The 20,115-nt window shown below is 36.8% G+C and overlaps 1 long non-coding RNA gene across 1 annotated transcript; it reads left to right on the top strand.

Moving 5' to 3' along the window:
• The first annotated feature begins 5,288 nt into the window (after positions 1 to 5,288).
• Positions 5,289 to 18,944, top strand: LOC137126242 (uncharacterized). The gene is made up of 3 exons (XR_010914294.1): positions 5,289 to 5,486; positions 5,577 to 5,609; positions 15,740 to 18,944. It is a non-coding gene; the product is annotated as an uncharacterized lncRNA (long non-coding RNA).
• Positions 18,945 to 20,115: the final 1,171 nt, after the last annotated feature.

Genomic DNA, 20,115 nt, shown 5'->3' with positions numbered 1-20,115 from the left:
AATTCGTCTAAGGAAGAAGAACAAAATAAATCAGTTGTAAGACATTAACTTTTAATAACACTTATGCACAAATCTACAAATCTTTAAGTGCCATAAACCGCCTCCTTTCAAAGCTTCAGTAGACCATTTGAGGAGTAGAAAACCCCCATTTGCTGATAACAATTTGACTTCTGCCTTTTTCACTTGATTCTTATATGTTTCCCACTATTATAATGCTACTGATTTTCTATATTTATAAAAAATGGGCAATGGCTGCAGGTTGATACAGTTAAAAAAGGTGAATAGATTAAATCTACCTGAGGGTTATCTGAACTCTAGCTTTAATGGAAGGGCTGAAACTTTAAATCTGAACTTTTTTTCAAGGGTGTTTAAAATAATCAGTGCCAGTTAGATTTTTGATTGAGAACTAATACAAAATACTTAATTTCCAGAAAAGCTGGGAGAGTGTGTAAAATGTAAATTAGAAGAGAAACTTCATGCCAGCAACATGATTAAAACATGTTGGGACACAGATATGTTTCCCACTGTGTTTCATAACCTCTTCATTGAACAAATCTGTGTTTGGGAACTGAGGAGACCAGTTGCATTAGTTTTGGAAGCATTTCAGCTGCTCAACATTCTGGAGGCTCCTTCATCATATGTTTTGCGCCATAATGCCCTGAAAGTTTTCAGTGCGTGACAGGTCTGGTCTGCAGGCAGGCCAGTTTAGCACCTGGGCTCTTTTACTCTGGATCCATTCTGTTGTAACATGCCTGGAATGTGGTCTGCTGAAGCAAGGCCTTCATTGAGAAAATTGTCATCTGGATGGCAGCATATGTTGCTCCAAAACCTATAAATTAAGCTCTGGGTAAATAGTCTGCACCATGTTGCTTCACATTCACTGATTCGCACACGCATTTACACACCAATGACAGCATAACCGCCATCAAAAAGCACTAGCTAGTCCCACTTGGAAAAACTTGTGCATCCCCACTGCATCAAAGATGCTGGCTTTTAAACTGTGTACTAACAAAAAGCGATATGTTTACTGTCTCACAGAGTATGAGGCATCCATAAATTCAAAAACCTTTTTCAGACTTTGGCTCAGTCACCTTAAATGGGCTCTAGCTAAGATCACTGTGTTTTTGGATCTTGTTTATATATGTTTTTTTCTTTCCATGGTACAGTTTTAACCTGTATTTGTAGATGCAGCAACAAACTGTGTTCAGTGACAGTGGTTCACTGACACTACAGAAACATTTTAATGCATTGCTGGCTGAAAGCCCAAAGATCACAGCCACTCTGTACTGGCTTTTGGCCTGACCACTTGGCTTAAGAGATGTTTTGACTCTGAAGATTTTACTGCAGATAATCAAATCCCTAAATTGTTTTAAATTTTTCATTGACAAACATTATTCTCAGTTATTTGAATGTGCATTTTTTCACAAAGTAATGAATCCCACCCATCCTTACTTCTTAAAGCTTCTTTGGGATGATACTTTTATAACGATCATTATACTGGCCTGTTTCAAATGAACCAAATTAATTGTGAGATGTTAATAAGATGCAAATAATTGAATCCCCTTTAGTTACATTTTATACTTTTCTTGTTGAGTTCAGGTTTGCACATCATAACCTTTTGTTACTAACTCCTGAAAAATTGGATTATTCACATACTTAAATGAAACTATGACCAGTTTTGAATATGGTCTCAAACTTTTGGACCCCATTGTTGATATTCTTTTTAATTTTACAATTACACATCTGGTATATAGGTTTGTAATACCATTGTTTCCATTGTTTCCCGTAAACAGTAAATAAGATGCTGTGGTAGTTGACTGACATTCATGAATCAATTATTTTGTGAGATTACCTGTATTCATCTTTCTTTTCCCTCCTAAATACCTACTTTTTTATTTTAAGTTGTAGGCTGTACAAAAATAGACAAAAATCCAATAGCTTTTGCTTTAGATTGCTACTGTGTCCAAATCAGATGTAGCAGAATTTACCAGAAAATTTAATTTGTAATACTTCCCTTACTAATCATTCAAGCATCAATTCTGTACTTTCAGTGGTTACCCATGCTATAATAAGGTACTCAGCAACAGTTCTTTTTTATTATATTCCACTAGTAAAAAATATTACTCACCTATATTTTCAAAGTGACAGTGGTGTTTAAGCCAATATTAACAGTAGTTTTAAGCAAATTTGTGTCTTTTTAATTTTATTTTTGTTCTTTTAAATTCAGTCACTGAAAGAAGGTAATGCAGGTAATCCCATTCCCCTAAAAAGCCTCAGGTGGTCGTCTGTGCAGATAAGAGCTAGTTGAATTTGATACATGGCTCCCAGTATGCATGTGTAAAGATTCAATAATACTTTAACAATGACTTTTCCCTCTGTCAACTTGAGCTAGAGAAATATCATTAGGCCAGGTTTGCCAGAGATAAATTTTTCTATCTTGGGATGTTACAAACCATTAACATCAAGCAAAGACGTATCACTTTCCAAGACTGAGTATTGCATGTGAAAGGCTACACTCACCTCAGTGGATCCCAATGGATATTAAGCTAACAGTTCTGGATTCCAGTGGGCTTCTTAGCAAAGAGCTCCTCTTTATTACACTAAGTCAATGGCACAAATATGATCTGGGTAATGTGAAGCTTTTTAAACGACTCAGCACAGCTGCTTTGTAGGGAAGGGTGCATCTTTTCTAAGATGTTTGTGATTTACAGATTCTTTATACTGTATTGTACTATATTAGCACATTTGTCATTTGTTTGCTTTTCATGGGTGTCTAATTGATTAGGATTAAAGGAGGATGGTTTGTTGGGCTGTCGAAGAAAATTCCTGGCTGATTTGTATTTGCTGTACCCCTCCTTTTTAAAAGCAAGTAGACACTCTAACGACACACCTAACACGAGCCAACACAGGCCACATGCTGGTCTGCATGCTGGTTCACATGCACCACATGAATAAAGCCATCACTTACTTACTAAACAACCAGGCTTGTGGTGTTGCTGTCTGTTGCAGGGAGTTTTATCTGTACTGTTTATGCTCAAGAACTCTTACTGAACTACTGATCTACTGTCATTTACAAACCTGAATTAAATAGAAGAAATATTTAAATGGTGCTTCAAATTAAGTTCTGTGGATTAAAAACTAAAAGTAGTTCTATTTTCCTGCAGTTTTACACTTGCCGTTAGGACTGTGATTAATTATAATTGAATGAGCAAAATCCCAGAAACTGCTACTTGTCTTAATTAAACCATAAATTTGAAAGGTGGAAATGAAGTGGGTTTAATAACAAAGGAAATTATGTCAAAGTCAGAGAAGTGGTTTTATTTTCCAGCCGCTAGCTAAAACTAAACTACAAAGTACAACAATTGAATCCTGTCCTGCTTCACTTGCTTTGATAGTGGACCACCATGTTATAAATAATGTATTAAAGGATTTCAAATGCAGTGAAAGAGAGCTGCTTTCAGAAGAAGGAAAGTTCCTTTACTAGTGCATTAAAAAAAAACATGTTAACTCTTTGCAGCCCAGACCCAATCAGACTCATAAAGGACTTCATATATTTTCTTTTGTATTGTCCAGGTTAAGAGAGTGTTTGGTTTCCTTTTTACAGTTTGTGGTAGCTTATTTTTTCTGCCAAAAGGTGTTTGAGGCCTACTGGGACCACTTAAAAGTTTATGCAGAGTACTAGCCAAGCCAGACAAAAAAGCCTTGAAGTATACACACACTGGCCCCTTTCTCAGAACCTCTCAGCTCTGGCTAGGGGGAGTGTTGTTGGTTTATGAGAGGGAAAATAGCCCCAGCCTTCTGCAAAAGTGAAATGGGATTAAGGCCTTTGTTCAGCCCACAATGGTGAGGGGAATTAGCAATAGTTGTAGGCACTTAGAGGAGCTCTCACACAGAAGCTTATCCCAGATTTTGCACAATAATCATTTGAATATCAACAGTGTTTTGCAACTACAGCGCTAATGTATAAACCTCTCTCTTTTAGATATCGAAATCCCCAAAAGGATTTTTACCACTGGCTACATCGCAAATATTCACGTGCTTTTTAAAGAATCATATTTTTGAGTATCATCACACTTCATGTAGCACAAAAGTTTTGAGGGTGAGTTGAAGCTTTGGACAGCCGATTTGAACAATATTTTAGTTGTGATACAAGCTTTTTATTCTTGTTTGCTAGCTGAGAATGTAATTGAATCCCATGCGATTAAATAACATCAAATCAAATATTTAGTGTTCATTTAATAACATTTCAGCATTACTACCATTATACTGCAATGTTTCAAAGAATAACAAGGTTTCTGAAACCTTGTATATTTTTAAGAAATTGCTTTCTGCTCACCTTACTTTCAAACAACACAAAAATTAAACTTATTTAAAATGTGACTAAATGTCTAAGCCGTCCTTATTAAATAGACTCAGCAGTGCAACATAAATGTATAAAGTGTGGATTCTATGATGAATGACCAGCTCTGTTTGACTGCAGCATTATACGTGTCTGGGATCAGGGAGATCCACTGATAAGCAGAGCTCTCTCACAGAGGAAGAATAATTCAGAGCTTCTGCCTCAGTAGATTCTCACAAGACTGGCCTCAAGAAGTGTGATGGCCTCAGCATTTTTGCCCACACAGTGAAAACGTATTGTCCAAATCACAAAACATTGAGTGAGATCAGCAGACTTGTCAAGAGGCCCTGGCTTGAATATGAATGATGAGAGAAGAGCAGGGTGGTCCTAGTGCTGTTTTGGTGTTAGGCAGGTGAAAATAAGCTCAACTGTCTCTGCCAGCTGCCCATCGCTAAATCAAAAATAAGAGAACAGTGTTTAGCACATTTAAAAAAGGGAGAAAAAAGTAGCTGTTTAGCACTTTCATGCAAATTAACTCCAGTGCCACACAGAAATCACCTGCAGACATTCGTGTAATTGTCAAAATGTATTGAATTTCTGTGGTATGATTACATATTGTAAACCCCAACATGTAATCAGAACACCGTCCTCCTCAAATGTGATACTTCAGAGAAACTGAGTACTCCCACTGAAATGAAAAGGCACTAGGTGGTTCTCCAAAAGTGAAGCCATGCGTGCATTTTCTGTCAAAATTAAGAAATTAAGACATAACACCTCCCCTTCTTTCCTGTCCCTAACACGCAGGCACGCTAGTTCAATTCACTTGAGTGTCTGCTTAGTTTCTGCATTCACTTGGATACAATGATGCACAAGATGAATAAAGTTATCTCTGCAGCTGAATAGGATGTTTCTGGTGGGAGGGAGCAGAAGGTTACCCCTGTGCCTGAGCTGAAAAGAGCTCAGCTTTGAGGGCCAGTGCTGCAAGGGTCAGGGCCCAGCTGCTTTTAGGGGTGAAAGGGACACCAGCGGGCTGGACTGGCTCAGGAAACTTAACAAAACCAATCGTGTCAAATAAAGACATCCCAGATCGGACGTTGACAGATCCCGTCCCGAAGTTGCTGAACACACTTCAGACATTCAAACTCTGGTTTGTATCATGTGTCACAGAGTCCCATTTCACTTGTTAAGAGTCTAAGATATAGATCTTTAATCTGGTGTTTGGCTTTATTTTCTTTAGGATTTTGGGTCTGAAATCAACATTTCTACACAGGTAGGATATCCATATTTTTTTAAGCATTTCATAGAGCCAGAGTATTGTGTTAGACAAAAATGTAGTACTCAAATACGTATTAATAATGAGGAAACTTCAAAACCAAGCTATAGTCAAGTTGTCTTCAACTTATTTGTTAGCCACATTCAACTTCTGAAGCATTGTAAAAGCCTTGTTCAACACAGACGTGATCTCTGATTTCAAGCATTACTAACACACGGACTGGCTAGTTTCTTACACATTGGTCCTCGTGTGGTGATGTGATGTGTTGAAGTGTGTTGGTAAAACCACTGTGCACTGTTCTAAAAGTGGTTTGTTGAAAGGTTTATTTTACTTTGGAATTGCTATGTTGATGGTGCTTCTACTTGTCTGCCATTTGAGAAAGAATTATTAGGCCTTCTCTGTTTTTGAGTTTGCAGATTTCATAGGGTGCAGCAATTCACTAAGTATGAATTCATGGGGGGTAAGTAGGATAATAATCAGGCCACATTATAAGGAATTGATGGTTCATTTTCCCTGTCAGCAATAGCAGAGCTTTGCCAAAAGATGTGCCGACCTGTGCAGATGGGGTTCAAAGCCAATTTCCATGTTAAAAACTCCACATGCTCCAGAAATCCCTCTGACTGACTCTGATTGATCAGTGTGTGTGACAAGTCTGTCTTATAAAAACAGGTCTACATGTGTAAGTAGATGGAAGTGTACAACTGTACAACAAACGCTCTGGCCAAGTTTGACTGTAGTAATAGTGTTGTTTTCATGCATACCCAGAGGCAATGACATAAAGACAAAAGACTGCTCTGGAGTGTGCTGTCAAAATTGAAAATATGGCCCATTATATGTGTCATACAGTAATTACACAAACTGTAAAAAGTTGTGCTTTTTTTTTTAGTTTTACTCTTTCATCAAATGTGTGTCAAGTGTCATTACAAAGCTGTAATTCTTGCCAGAAAATCAGTTCAGCCATTCATCATCAGCTCACATCTGAATTCATTTTCCTTCAGGCTGTTTTTTTTTTTTCCCCCCCTTCATGCCTATGTGCCGGGTTTGCTCAGACACATAAAATCTGTGAGAATAAAGAGATCACTGGGATGGCAGGCATTTGTTTGATAAGTTACGAGATGAACCAATTTAAAAAGGCAGAAAAATATATCTGCCAACTATGATCCTCAGTTTCCTGAGGACCACGGCACTTACGTCACTCTTTAGCATGCTGTCAACTGCTGTCTGAATGTTGTGTGCACACATGCACAGACATACATGTAGTGTGCATTGTGCAAACAGAGAATTTTACTTGTAAGTTGTTCATAATTACCACATTCCTGTTTTTTCCCCTTTTTTAAAAAAACATCTATCTTAATTGCAATCACATATTCTTCAAGAAGGAAGGCAATTGGAGAACAGTCTCATTTTTTAGACTTTGTTCTCTGTTCACTGTTATCACACGACTGTGTGTAATGGTGTCTGTGCTATAAACTGTTAGCCTGCTCCACTGTGCTGGATATATTATATCCATTGAAATGCCCGCTAGCTTCACAGCATTAAGTATGGTGAAAACACAATCTCGGTGGGGTCTGGGCAACAATAGATAGAGGCATGATGACTTATTAAACACAGCCAACCTGCAGCATGGCTTTTCTCATTACCTTTTCAATTCCCAGACTATAAAGCCTATGGGTCTGGTGACAAAACTCTTGCCATGTAATTCTCTCTCAGGCTGCTTTCATCAGCCGATTTTGTGGAGAAATATGAAGCCGATTTTATCGTCCTCTATAAATTCACAAAAGGCCCTCAAGTTGCCCCCATGGAAGACATACCTCGTCTCAGTGATGTGCCACAACTATTGCTGATCCCAAGCATTTGATAACAGTACCTCTCCTTTTTAATGATTTGACAGGCATCAGACATGAGCCCTATAGACACAGCATTTTTAATACACCTTCCTTTGCTTGTTTACACCAAGCTGCTCAGATGAAAGAATATATCTACCATCTCTTTCTGTCTCAATAAGTAATATATATTAAAACCTACAGCAGCTTTCCAGTTGTATCAACTGTGCACTGTTGCCACACACCAGAATGTTTTGCAGTTTTCATAAAAGTAATTATTTTTAAATCTACAGCTCTAAGCATCCTTTTTTATAGAGGAGAAATTTAAAGAGCTGGCCATCATTCCGGTTTCATTTAAATCTCATTCAGAGTGCTCCAAATGTCTTTGTTCCTCTAGATACTGTTTCATTAATGCACAAAACAGGCAACTAACAACAATTCACATCTGTCAAGTCACTGGTAAACAACAAAATGACATATTAAACAAACTACAAATTACTTATTGGGGAAGCAGAAGAAAATAAGCAATAATAAGACAGTTACTGTCATATATTGTTAGATTTCATTTGCTTCTTTTGTATCCAGTTGTATTCACTTTCCTCTCATCTAACTCTCTCTTGTGATTTCTGGCACATTTGCAGTGTCCCACCATACAACAGGGATTGTTTCCTTTGAAATGTTTTGACCATGGTGTCATTTATAAAAACTTTCATCATGCATGGGTACCTAATCAATTGAAATGCAGCTGCCTTAGCCTTGTGTAACTTAGACAAGCTTTCATCAGCTCGTTCATTTTAAAAATAGAAATCCTGCAATGATTAAATTTTCAGTTTGAAATGGATATTCAGCTTCCCCACTCTGCTAGAACCATATTGAAAGTTAGAAAGAGGTTTAGACAGACATTGTATACAAATGCATAAACTTTTTATTTTATTTTTTTGTTATTACAAGGATTAAATCCTGATGGTTGAAATTAGTGGGTATGTTTGTGATTTATAATATTTCTGTGTAGAAACATTAATGCTTCACATGTCAGTCAGTTTGCAAGTCTGGTTTTGATCAGTGCATCTTGGACTAACATCCCTCCCAGTACTAATTAGATTTTCTACATAATGTTAATATTATAATGTTTGATAATGCCTTAGGGTTTGGTCTCGTCTATTAAAACATTTTCACAAATATTTCCTCCTATTAACTCTTTGTGAACCTGCATTACATAATTATTTCATATTTGCTATCTTCACCTCCATAGGGAAAATATTATCTGCAATAATCATTGTCATCATCATGATTCTCTTCGTGGTCTGTTGGCTCCAAATAAGTAATTTAGTTGTAAAGCAGCTTCATTTATTTTGCCTATTCATTTTTCTTCCTATCATATATCTAAATACAAATCTTCATTTTATAACTGACAGCTTATTACCTCTGAGCACATGCTGATAAATTTAATTCCAATGAGTTACCTTCCATTTTCGGATCCCATTATCCACTAATATGGCATGTGGGAGGAAAAAACTTACAAGACAAGGACTCAGAAATAAAATATCTGTCTTTATATTTTATTATTATTATTATTATTATTATTATTATTATTATTATTATTATGTGGGAAATTTTTTAAAGTGTATCTACATTATATTTCTATTTTTACAAAAAAATATTCTTTGTTTTTTGCATGATAAGGTGACAGAAAATTAATCTAAGTTAAAGACTTTAGTTTAAAAATTAGTTTTAAAGTATTATTTAAGATATGGGGTTTTTGCTTGTTTTTTTAGTTTTTAATTTAACCAATTTGTAACAGTGGAGTTATTAAAAGCCTCGTGTGGAGCACAACTATGAGTGTGCTGTGTGAGAAGTGAGACTTTTAATGATGAGTGGTTTTTTTTTGGTTTGTGTTGTCAGCTCATTCAGAAATATATGCCCCTTTATCAATCTATAGCTTCTAAGAGAGCAGCATTATGCCGTAGTTGGTGTCTATATTGGTGAAGTAAGTTAGTAAGTAAACAATTATTATTAGCTTTGATGTTGGCCTGAATAGCACTCAATTAACAATGTGGCTAATGAGCCCATTAAGGATGAAAGTGTTCTCAACAGGTATGAGAGGATACTGCTGTTTTTGGAGTCTCAGTTCTCAGCATTGAATGCAGCATGAATAACAGTGCTCGTTCTCAATCGCTTCAAAGGCCAAGCCTCTACAGCCCGGAGAGCAGTGTTAAATAAAGGTTTGCTTGCAATCGAAAAGATAATATAGATGGGAAAATATTTTGGAATAGAACAAATTTAAAAAATGAACACATTTATTGGAAAAACTTTTCCAGACTTATTTTATGACCTGCGATGTCGTTACAAACAGAAAAACTCCCCTTTCATTCCATTTGCTTTGCAACATGAAAATGTATTCTGATTTTAAAAGGCTCTTATATCACAATAAAAAAATGAAATTTCTATGGTTTACAGATTTCAAAAATGTATTTTAATTACATTTAAGTTAAAGAAAATATAAGCTTTCCTCAGTCTAAAAGTAATTAGTCCACAGTATAATTAGGGCTTGTCTGTTGAAAAGAGAGAAAACTGAAAGAAAAGGAGGCTGTGAGGATTTCTGCAGCCCCAGTCCTCTGAAGGACTTCCCACTGAAACACTCTGAAAGCCTCGTGGATTATTTCCACATTATTTACTGCTGGATTCCAAAAAGTTGTATTAAACTAGCAACATTTTTTTTTTTCACAGTTTTGTTTTATGGACAGGAAACAGCTTGTTTTTATTTTTAATCTAAAAACACTAAATGAAAAGAAAAGGAAATATAATCATGTCAAATTATCATTTCTTTTTCCTAAAATGTAAAAAAATGACATCAGAAAAATTATCTCCCATGTTGTGGCAACGTTGGGAGATGTTATTTTATGTATTTGTGCTAAGGGTATGCCTTTCAGTGTTACTTTTTATTCTCTCGAGTCAACCAATAAAACTCCCGTGCTAAATATTTATTGCAATTTTATTTTTGTATACAGGTGGAAAGCCAAATAATTTATAAAAGAAAAAAGCACTGCAGAAAAGGGCAAAAACTGTATTTAAAAACATTCAGTGTGCACCAAAAATTACAATAAGTAAATAAAATGATTGAATGAATTTATCTATTTGTAAAACCTGCTTGTCTGCAGAAGTTTCAGAATGTTATCAGTAGTTTCAGCTCAAGAATAGCTTGAGGTGTTTTGAGTGTAAATCCGTCTAAAGCTGCCAGCACTGACATACACAGCATATGCTAAATACAGATAAGAGTATTTTTAATAGATCTGCAAAAAGTCTCCCCACATAGCTCAATGGATGTGCTTTGAATGTAGTTGATAAGTTGGCTTAAGCTGAATGCTGTATCCCAATGCAACATTGTGCTACTGGGTGAGCCCATCACAAACTAGCCTTCCAGTAAAGACCACTTCCAGGGGAGGGATTATAGAAAAGCCTTTGAGATCAGCTTCATGTCCTACTAGAGTTTCTGATTATAAATAGTGCTATGTTACAGAAAAAAAGACATTGGCAAGGATCATATGGTAAAATATATTTTTATTTACCTACAATGTCAAACTGAAAAGACAGAGTGGTGTAAGGGAATCTTCAAAATGATTTGTACTCTAATTAATTAAAAATTATTTTGTTGAGTTTTATTTGCAAATTCTTATTTTAATACACTTTAAAAACTACCAACATATGTTTTCCTTAGAAAAGGAACTTTACTCTTACACTGAAATGAATGTGTTTCGTTCATTTCTGTTGTTATACTCACAAGTTACACTGTGATCAGACTCCTGCGTATTAATTTAATTCTTTGCTCCCAGTGTGGTAACTCAGGTCATGAACTTTGCCTCTTATTATTTTAAAAGCGATGAGAGAATTCTGTGACTTCCAGTTGTGTGTCTTTATAATGAATTAGTGTCTTCAATGTCAAATACAATTTCAGTCAAACCTATGACATGATGAAAACACATAAAAGCAGTTTTCCATAAAATAAACAAATCTTTAAATGGATGGATGGCGTAGTAAGTGTTGGCTGTCTTTGTTTCTCCTTAGCTTTCCTCAGGTCATCTGATTGTGTGACTGAAGAAATGAGAGGGGCAGATAAGCCTCTTTTATGCTTCCAAGCCACTTAAAGAGCTGAAGCACCAGCTTCTGTTGCTAGACTGCGAAGGAAGAAAACAAGTCATTTGTGTACAACAAAATGGCTTCTCTCTAAAATGTGACTGAGCTATAATCTTGGAGAACAGGTCCCTTAAATCCTGAATTTACTGTATGTGCTCTGGCTTTGATAGTTTGTCTTTTTAAATGTATTTCTAAAAGTGACTTTTGCTCTAGTTTCATTAACCGTAATGCAAATCAAACAAACTCACACAGGGTGTTCGATTTAATTGTTATCGATATTTCTTTTTACTGCAACTCTTACTCTATGAACTAGATGGTTCAAGCTGCTTTTGATTAAAATTAAATCACCTTTTTCTTTCTTGTATTAATTCTAAATTATGAATGACAGAGTAAATGTTTATTCATGCAAACTTTTTATTGGCTTGACTTTTAGTGCAAGACAAATAAAATAGTGCAAGATTGTATTTTATTCAGTAATATGGAAATGTCCTCAGTTCCTGCTATATGTCATGAGGGCATCTCTTCTCTGCCTTCTTAATAAGGCAGTTCTACAGGCCTCTACTGTAATATATTTCACCAATAAAGCAATTCCAAAGCAAGCCTGGCCTTTTGACCACCACTGAGAACGTGGAAAGCAGCAGGCCGCCTTTGCTAACTAGGCTTACTCTCTAATATTAGATACCTGTCCCCTGGCTTTTCAGAGGGGGGCTTAGCAGTTGATATTTTCATTTGGTCCTGCCAAGCTGCGACACCCCCGCTTTAATCTTGTGTTTGACGTTAAGCGCTCTGTTCATGAAAAGTCTTGGTGAACTTCAACCTTAGGGTGGTGCTGTCATACAAAAATGATGTGGTGGGGGAGTGAAACTGGCTGGTCTATCCTTGACCTCTCCTGCTGGCCTGCCAAAGTCTTTCCCCTGCCCTTCTTAATCAGGTGGGACCCTTCGCTTTTAGAGTGGAAGATGGTATATTCTCCGCATCCAGCTGCTTCTTTTATACTAACTGGCACAGATGTCCATGGATAAAAACACAGCGGAGAAATTTTTGATCCAAGAAAGCGATGCGGTTGTGTGCTTTTTATTGAAAGGAAAAAGAAAATCATCAGAGTTCAATGAAGAAAACTTTGGATTATTGAAGGTTTAAAAAGTCAGTAAATATAAATCCATATCAACATCAAGAACAAGAGTTTTTAAAAAAAGAGCATGTTTCACTTTGATACTTCATTTTACCTTTAATGAAAAGCATTCATAAGCAATGCAACATAGTAGCATTAAAAACATTCTACTGATATGCATAAATAATGATCTGAATTGTAAACAGTTGCTCAGAGGCAATTACTTTTCACTATTTCATCAAAGCTGAAGTACAGCAGTATACACCTGCAGGTATTAGCGATGTTTGAAAATATCAGAGCTCAAGCAAAGTAGGAGTAGACATATAAATTTCTTACGATGGGTAATTACCTCTTCATTCAGCTGCAGGGATCGTACGCTGCTTCCATGTTAGCATTTATCATGATGTTGAGGACAAACAAGTCACTTCTCTGCAGTCGTTAAGATGAGTTTCCCTGCTGATTGATGTGTGGAATCAATTGCTCCCCATAGCATCTATGTCAGTCTATTACCACACTGCCTGGTAATGATAGGCTGTTCTCCACAAGATTATAGAGCTCTGTCACAAAGCAACAAAGACTTGCTTCCCTGTGTCTGACCTGGTCTACTATAATTGAGAATAGTTTCATTTTTACTGTGTACATAAACAGAGAAAGAAATCACAATCTTGATGAAAGAATGTCTTTATTATATTCAAAATCATGTTTTTTACAGTGTAGTTCAATGAATTATTAATATGATTGAATGACTGAATAAAAACATCTCATTTAATAATGTGAGCCTAAAAATGTTATATATGTATATATTCAAAATTTTACCTTCAAGAGTTTTGCAAGAAAGTTGCTCAACTCAAAATTTGCATTTGTCTTTTTTCTTTTAAAAGATGATTAAAGACATTCCCATGATCTCCATGCTTTCCAATGCAAACATATTTGAAGTCATGAAAACAACAGGTGTTTTCTCCACGAAATGCCCCTCTGTGTAACTGTCCTTTTTTTGTTATGTGAATACACCATAGCTCTCCTACTGCCAAACTGACTACCATCCAAAGCAGTAAGTGCCAGCAGCGTTGCAACTCATTTAGTTGGTGGCCCAGAGATGTACCACACGGCCCTGATCCTGATTACACATCATCAAAGATGAGTTCTTCAACAATTTGATTATGTTTTTGAGCTTGAATAAAATCGACATGCCCGCTGCTGCAGTGTTCGTCTGAAATGACTAATTGAAAAGACTTTAGAGTATTATAATGGTTTAATACATAATAACAATTGGCATTTTCTTCAGGTTGACCTCAATCATCGAAGTAGGGCTACAGTATGTGCTGCATTTAATTACCTACAGTGAAATTTGATTATCAGAAAATATGGTGCATATCAAGTGATTTCCTGCCTTAAGTAATATTATTCCGTATAGTTAGAGTTGGAGACAGATGACATGAGAACTTCAGTCAAGACAAAAGACACTAGCTAATGAGACTAGTTAGTGATTCAAATTTATGGAAATTTTATTAATTACAGACACCTATCTTTCATCTGTACCATTTGGTGGTGAAGTAATTAAAACCAACAATGACAGTCCCAGCGGTGGAGGGGGAAAAAAAGCAAACCAGATCAAAGAAAGTGGAGCAGTCAGGAGAAGTCCCGTATATGCTGAACTGGGCCTGGCCGTGGGCAACAGGGCCTCATTAAAGTTAGACTGTGTTGATCATCAATTAACCCGCTTTGTTTTGCTTCTGATTTGAAACTTGCATAACACCACTTTCCCTCTGCTCTTCAGTGATTAAGATTTGTGCATAATGTTTGGCTGGAGGTGACCAAGACACATTGAAAGTGCTGCTTTGTGTCATGGAGAGATGACTTTTGATTGGTTGATTGGACCAATTGATCCAGTGGCATTACCTGACTTCTGTTAGTTTTTTTTTTGTGTGTGTGTGTGTGTGTGTGCTTTAGGCTTGCATCTTTGAGATTATAATCTGCTGTTAATGTTATTATTCTCTACAAACAGGAAACATTTGTAGAAGAGACAGCTCCCTGCTTTTCCCCCTGTATACCAAATTTTACTCATGGCTTCTAGATTAAACTAAAAACTAAAAGTAAAGAATGTTTGAGGAAAACTTAAATCATAAAAAACACTTATGAATTACAAACTGTAAATAAATAGACGTTTGATTCATTTATTAGCTAAGTGGCTTTTTTGTTCCACCTACAGTATTTTGTTGCAATAACAGGGCTTGTATCAAATAATGATTTAAAATCTTTAATGTAAAACAGAATATATATTTAAACTTTTTTTTTCCTGATCTAAGCTCTGATACACACAGACAGACCCACAAATGCATCACATTTAATTTCAGTGGGTGTTTGATAATGTTCAGAGCAACCACTGATCAAGATATTTAAAATTGTTTAATTGACTCAAACTCTGAAGTGAAGATTACCACTAATACAGAAGAGTAGATCACCAAATCTTGCTGCTGACAAAGAACCACCAGGAGACCCTGCCGTATGGACAACAAATGGATGACCAGTCTTAACTTTTATTATGAGCAGTGGAGGTCATATTTAAAATGAGAGATTAGCTGCTCATCACAGTATTGCTGGATTATCAACTACCTGCAATGAAAGCAACCCCTGGCTGAGAGTCGATAAGAGGTTGACTGCATTTCGAATTAATTTTCCTCAGCTTAGAGAGCCAGACTCCTATCTTGTTATTGATCACAGTGTTAATCCATAACCAAGCTCATCCTTTCCCCATGGAAGGATCTGGAAAATATAAAACGATCACTGTGGAGAACTCTATGCTCTGTATAAAAACTGGAGCAGGCTTACAAGTGATTAGATTTTATTATTTAAGAATTCGTTTTCGGACGTATTGTTTGGCTTGTCAGTTCATTTGCTATTGATCAGTATGTGCTTATTGTTCTTTCTACAGTTTTATACCAACATTTATTCTGCTATGTATTCCCATGATCTGGGTTGTGTTTATACACGACAATTGATTGATTTCCCTGACAGCAGAAAGACTTCACACCTCAGCTGCTTTCTGTGTTTGTCTTTTCCAGCAGAGGGACCTCCACTGTGGATGAAATTTAGCCCTGACCTCTGACCTTTGGGTTCAGCATTTGTCTACAGTCCAGTGACCACAAACAACTCCTGGATTGCTGTAAATGTCAGTGCAGCGGTGTCTCCGCCCTCTCCACTGTGAACCATAGGGCTGCACTCAGCCTGCACTAATAGGACACTTTCATAAGAGCTCCATTATCAGTTATGCTGTATTTGATATCTCAGGTTTCCTCTTGATAATACCTCTGTAAACCGAAAAGACTGGCATCAAACAAACAGGAGCAAGTGTCTGTTCTTTTAGTTGTTTTATTTTTATTTTTTTAACTCTGCATTTAAATAGGAAACTTCTCTAAATCCAGAAATATTTACTTCTTATTCTAAAGGTAAATATTTGAAACATTTTGCCTAAAGAGTGCCGCCTGAGAAACTCAAAGTGACCCATTTAGCGCACAAACCAGCTGGTACCGTCTATCATGAGACTCAGTTATAATAGATTGTAATTCATGTACTGAAGACATGGGTTGTAATGGCTCGCCCTTCCCCCCACACATAAACACACACACTCCCTTTCTCCCTTCTCCAGGCCTCCCGAGGTTGGTGTCTCTGCGTTAGGACTCTATTGTTGCCTACTGCTGGATAATGCCCTTATTAATTGTACCTCTTTGTAAGGTGTCAGCTGTAGCTTCAGATTGAGATGGATGGATCTCTGGAGTCTGCTCTCTGGCCCTCCACAGACGCTCTATCTCTGTACAACACACAGATGCAATAGTGAGTGCTGCCGCACTATGACTAAAAGCTGAGATAAAACAGGCATTTTTAATGATAGTCTCCCCCCCCCCCCCCAAAAAAAAGAGGAAAGATGTTTTTAAACTGGAAAACCTATTTCTATCATTGCTAAGGTGAGCTTGCATGTGCTGTGTTTTAATTATCTGAATATCTGAATGACTGATACATAGCAGGTATCTTTATTTTATTGATTATTTTAGTGTGTTGCAGAAATACTGGTTAATTAGGAAGATTGAAGCTTCCGTGAGATCAACGGCATTAACATCAAATCCTTTCCCTCTCATTAAAGGAAACAGAGTCAATTTAATTAATGCATATTAATCCCCACTGATGCTCATTTTAGCATTAAAAAAAGCATGGCAGTGGGGACTTACGTCACATTCATCCATTAAAAAAAAAAGTCAGGTTTGATCATTGATTTGAAATTTCTGACAGCGTTTATAACAACAGTCAGATTCTTTAATTGAATTATAAGTGAAGGGATTACCTGTAGACAAGATTACAAATTATTCTGCATAGTGTATATTTTGTTTATTTGCTAATATTAGTTTAGTTTATTTGTGTCAGACAGTGGCTTAATAATATAATTTATCATCTCTTTGTGTAATCGCATAGATAGTATTTAAATATTAAGCACTTTAACTCATGTTCTTCTAATTAAAGTTTCAAATTGAACTAAAATGTGATTTTTGAGTAATTTAGTAAAAAAATGTAGTACACTAATTTCAACATAATGCTGTGGTAATAATTTCAGTATTCATTTGTCCATATCACCCCCTCCAGCTGCTGTTGCTCTGACACTGACCAGCTTCCTGCTGTTAGCTCTCTTAACATGGCTTTATGTAGGTCAGTAGATGCCACTTTAGACACCTTAAACATCGTGATCACACAGTTATCCAGGCTGTTGGAGCTAAAACGCTTACTTGATCTTAAAGGTTGGAGATTGTGTATTGTAATAATTGCATGGCACAAACCAGCTGACAGAAAACGTTTCACACCAAGGATCTAACAAGAGGTCGGACTTGCCGCTTAATTGTCTAACTTTTCAAATATTTCAAACGAATTTGAAAGATCTTCCCTCCCTTTCATTGTTTTTACTTGTTTGCTCCACAATGTACATCTTGCCCACAGAGCTTTAGTCAAGCTGAATGTAAGCTCCTGACCAATTTGTTTTTATTAGTGCTTTTGTGAAAATTCTACTTGATAAAATAAATTCAAGTTTTTTTATTGTTAAATTTGTCTTATTTTGAATTGTAGCCACACATTTGTTAAGTTACAAGAAAATGTTGTAAAATCTGAATCCTTTTTATGTCTTCCTTAGAATGAACAGATTTCCTAACACATTGCAATTCTTTTAAAGCAGCACATTGTCCACAGTTCTTTTCAGAAACAATATGGTGGCTGCGCCGACAGAAGACTGAAGTAGAAGAGAAGGAAGGAGGGGAAAAAAACATACACATACTAGAAAATGGAGGTCCTTTCCCTTCAGATCCCATTTAGAGAGGCCCTGCACATTTTTAAAGTGTCAATTGTTTTTGTCTCTTGAAGTGTAGATGGAATGTTTGAATTCCAGTATTAACTGTAGTGCCTGCTGAGTTAAATTATGGTCCCTGGGCTGTGGGGTGGGAGTAATCAATAAGAATACACGAGGCAGTGTGTAATGTGTCTGCTCCTAGCAGCAGGGACACTGTCCCCCTTACCCTGTCCCCCAGCAGGTTAGATAAATATGATACTGAAACAGGGCACACTGGATTATATCATATCAATGTAGAATCAGGAAAGTGCTATTACACTCCCCTAGCCCACTGTGAGTACTATTGACAAGGTTGGCTTTGAACACGGTAGTGTACTGCTCTCTCTCTCTCTCTCTCTCTTTCCGTCTTCTCCCTCTCTCTCTTTCTCTGCCTAATGTTAAGAACCACAAGAGCAAAGGGATCTATATTTCACTTAGCTTTGATTAAAATGCCTATTTTATGCTTGTGCCTTGAAGTTGTGTTTATTGCACATACAAGTTAATCTGGGAAGGCCACGCTGTGATCGTAATTTCTAAATTCACAGTTGTTTTCTGCATAAAGAGACAATAACATAATGTGAAATCAATATACAATTGACTTGTGTTTTAACGCTCTATGACACGGGGCTCCTAATATTCCTACTGATGGATCTTTTTTCACTCATGTTGGCTCTGTCAAATGTGTTGTTGTTTGGCTCCTTATTAGTTGTTGATACAGTAACCTTATATCACTGATCTACTCAGACTATTGATTAACTCTCCCTCCTCCGCGGGTGAAAGGATCAAACCTGGCATGTCTAAAAAGGCCATTATCAGCGTCCACTTCAGATAACCTGCTACAACCCGATACAGTCCGACTCACAGGTCACAACCTCCCCGCACTCTGCAGCCATCTGACCCTCAACACCCCCAACCATCATTATCATTCTTGTGTTAAATGACACACAGGTCAAGAAAACTGCGCCGCGTTGATGTCTCACGTGAAAAATCTATGCTGCTGCAGGACAACTTCTGTTAAACGTTTCATCAGGTAGACATTAGCATTAAGGTAAATGGGAAATTTATTGAATACAGTTTAAGATGCACTATCTCCATAATAAATTTAATATACTGTATTAATATAGAATATTATCCTACACCAGTCCATTTTGGAAAACATGTCACCTCCTGAATGTAAGGTTTCACATCATTTTTGATGGAATACACTCCTAGCAGATAGAGCAACCATCAGTTTTCATTTGTAGACTTAGCGATTCAGTCCTTATTTCAATTAAACAAGTGTGCCAGGGTCTGTATTTGTTGCACTGTTACACTTGCATTTTGCTTCATGAGAGGAATCTAAATATTAAAGCATATTTTTTAGGCCAGGTATTAGTGACATCATGGGCTCTTTCACACAAAAGATTTGGTAGAAGCTGATTTGCATAAGGTCAGAGTCAAGCTCCTGATGGAAGTTGTGCAGCATCTCTGTCTCTTAGCAACACTCTGTGTCTCTTGGTGTCTCTTGAATTGACTGGTCCTTAGCACTCATCTCTCACCAAGAAAATTTATAATGAAATGCCATCGACAACCTGCATCTATCACCAGAGACACCCCTCTCTCCCCTCTCCTGGGTTGCAATACTTTTACACTAAAATTGATAAATCAGCACATTGCCGAAGAGTGTCACTGCTACGTATTTGTTCTTGCTCGGATTTTCAGGAACTTTGGTTTAAGTGGGGATAAACATGTTTATTAATAATTGTGCCAAGATTAGAGGCAAATTATCAGGTAATTGGAGACACCTGCAAAACAAAGGGGAGGATTGAGAGGTGGTAACATGGAGAGTGATAAAGGAGAGATTGAGCTTTTTAGCTGGCCTCTACCCATTTATTGATGGAGGGGGGGGGGGTTTAAAAAGTGGAGATTTGGTAGCTGAGAAAATGACTTTTGTACTCTTTCATGGTGACAGAATCCAGATGCTGCCAAGAGATGTTAATAGAGGGTCAAATTTTGAACAATAGTGTTCATCACTGCTTTCACGACTGCCTCCATCCTCCAAGCTGAACGCTTTCTCTGGTTAAAAGAAGAGATGTG

The sequence above is a fragment of the Channa argus genome, chromosome 4 (assembly GCF_033026475.1).
Source record: "Channa argus isolate prfri chromosome 4, Channa argus male v1.0, whole genome shotgun sequence".
NCBI lineage: Eukaryota > Metazoa > Chordata > Actinopteri > Anabantiformes > Channidae > Channa > Channa argus.
This window is presented reverse-complemented; position numbering and strand designations above follow the sequence as displayed.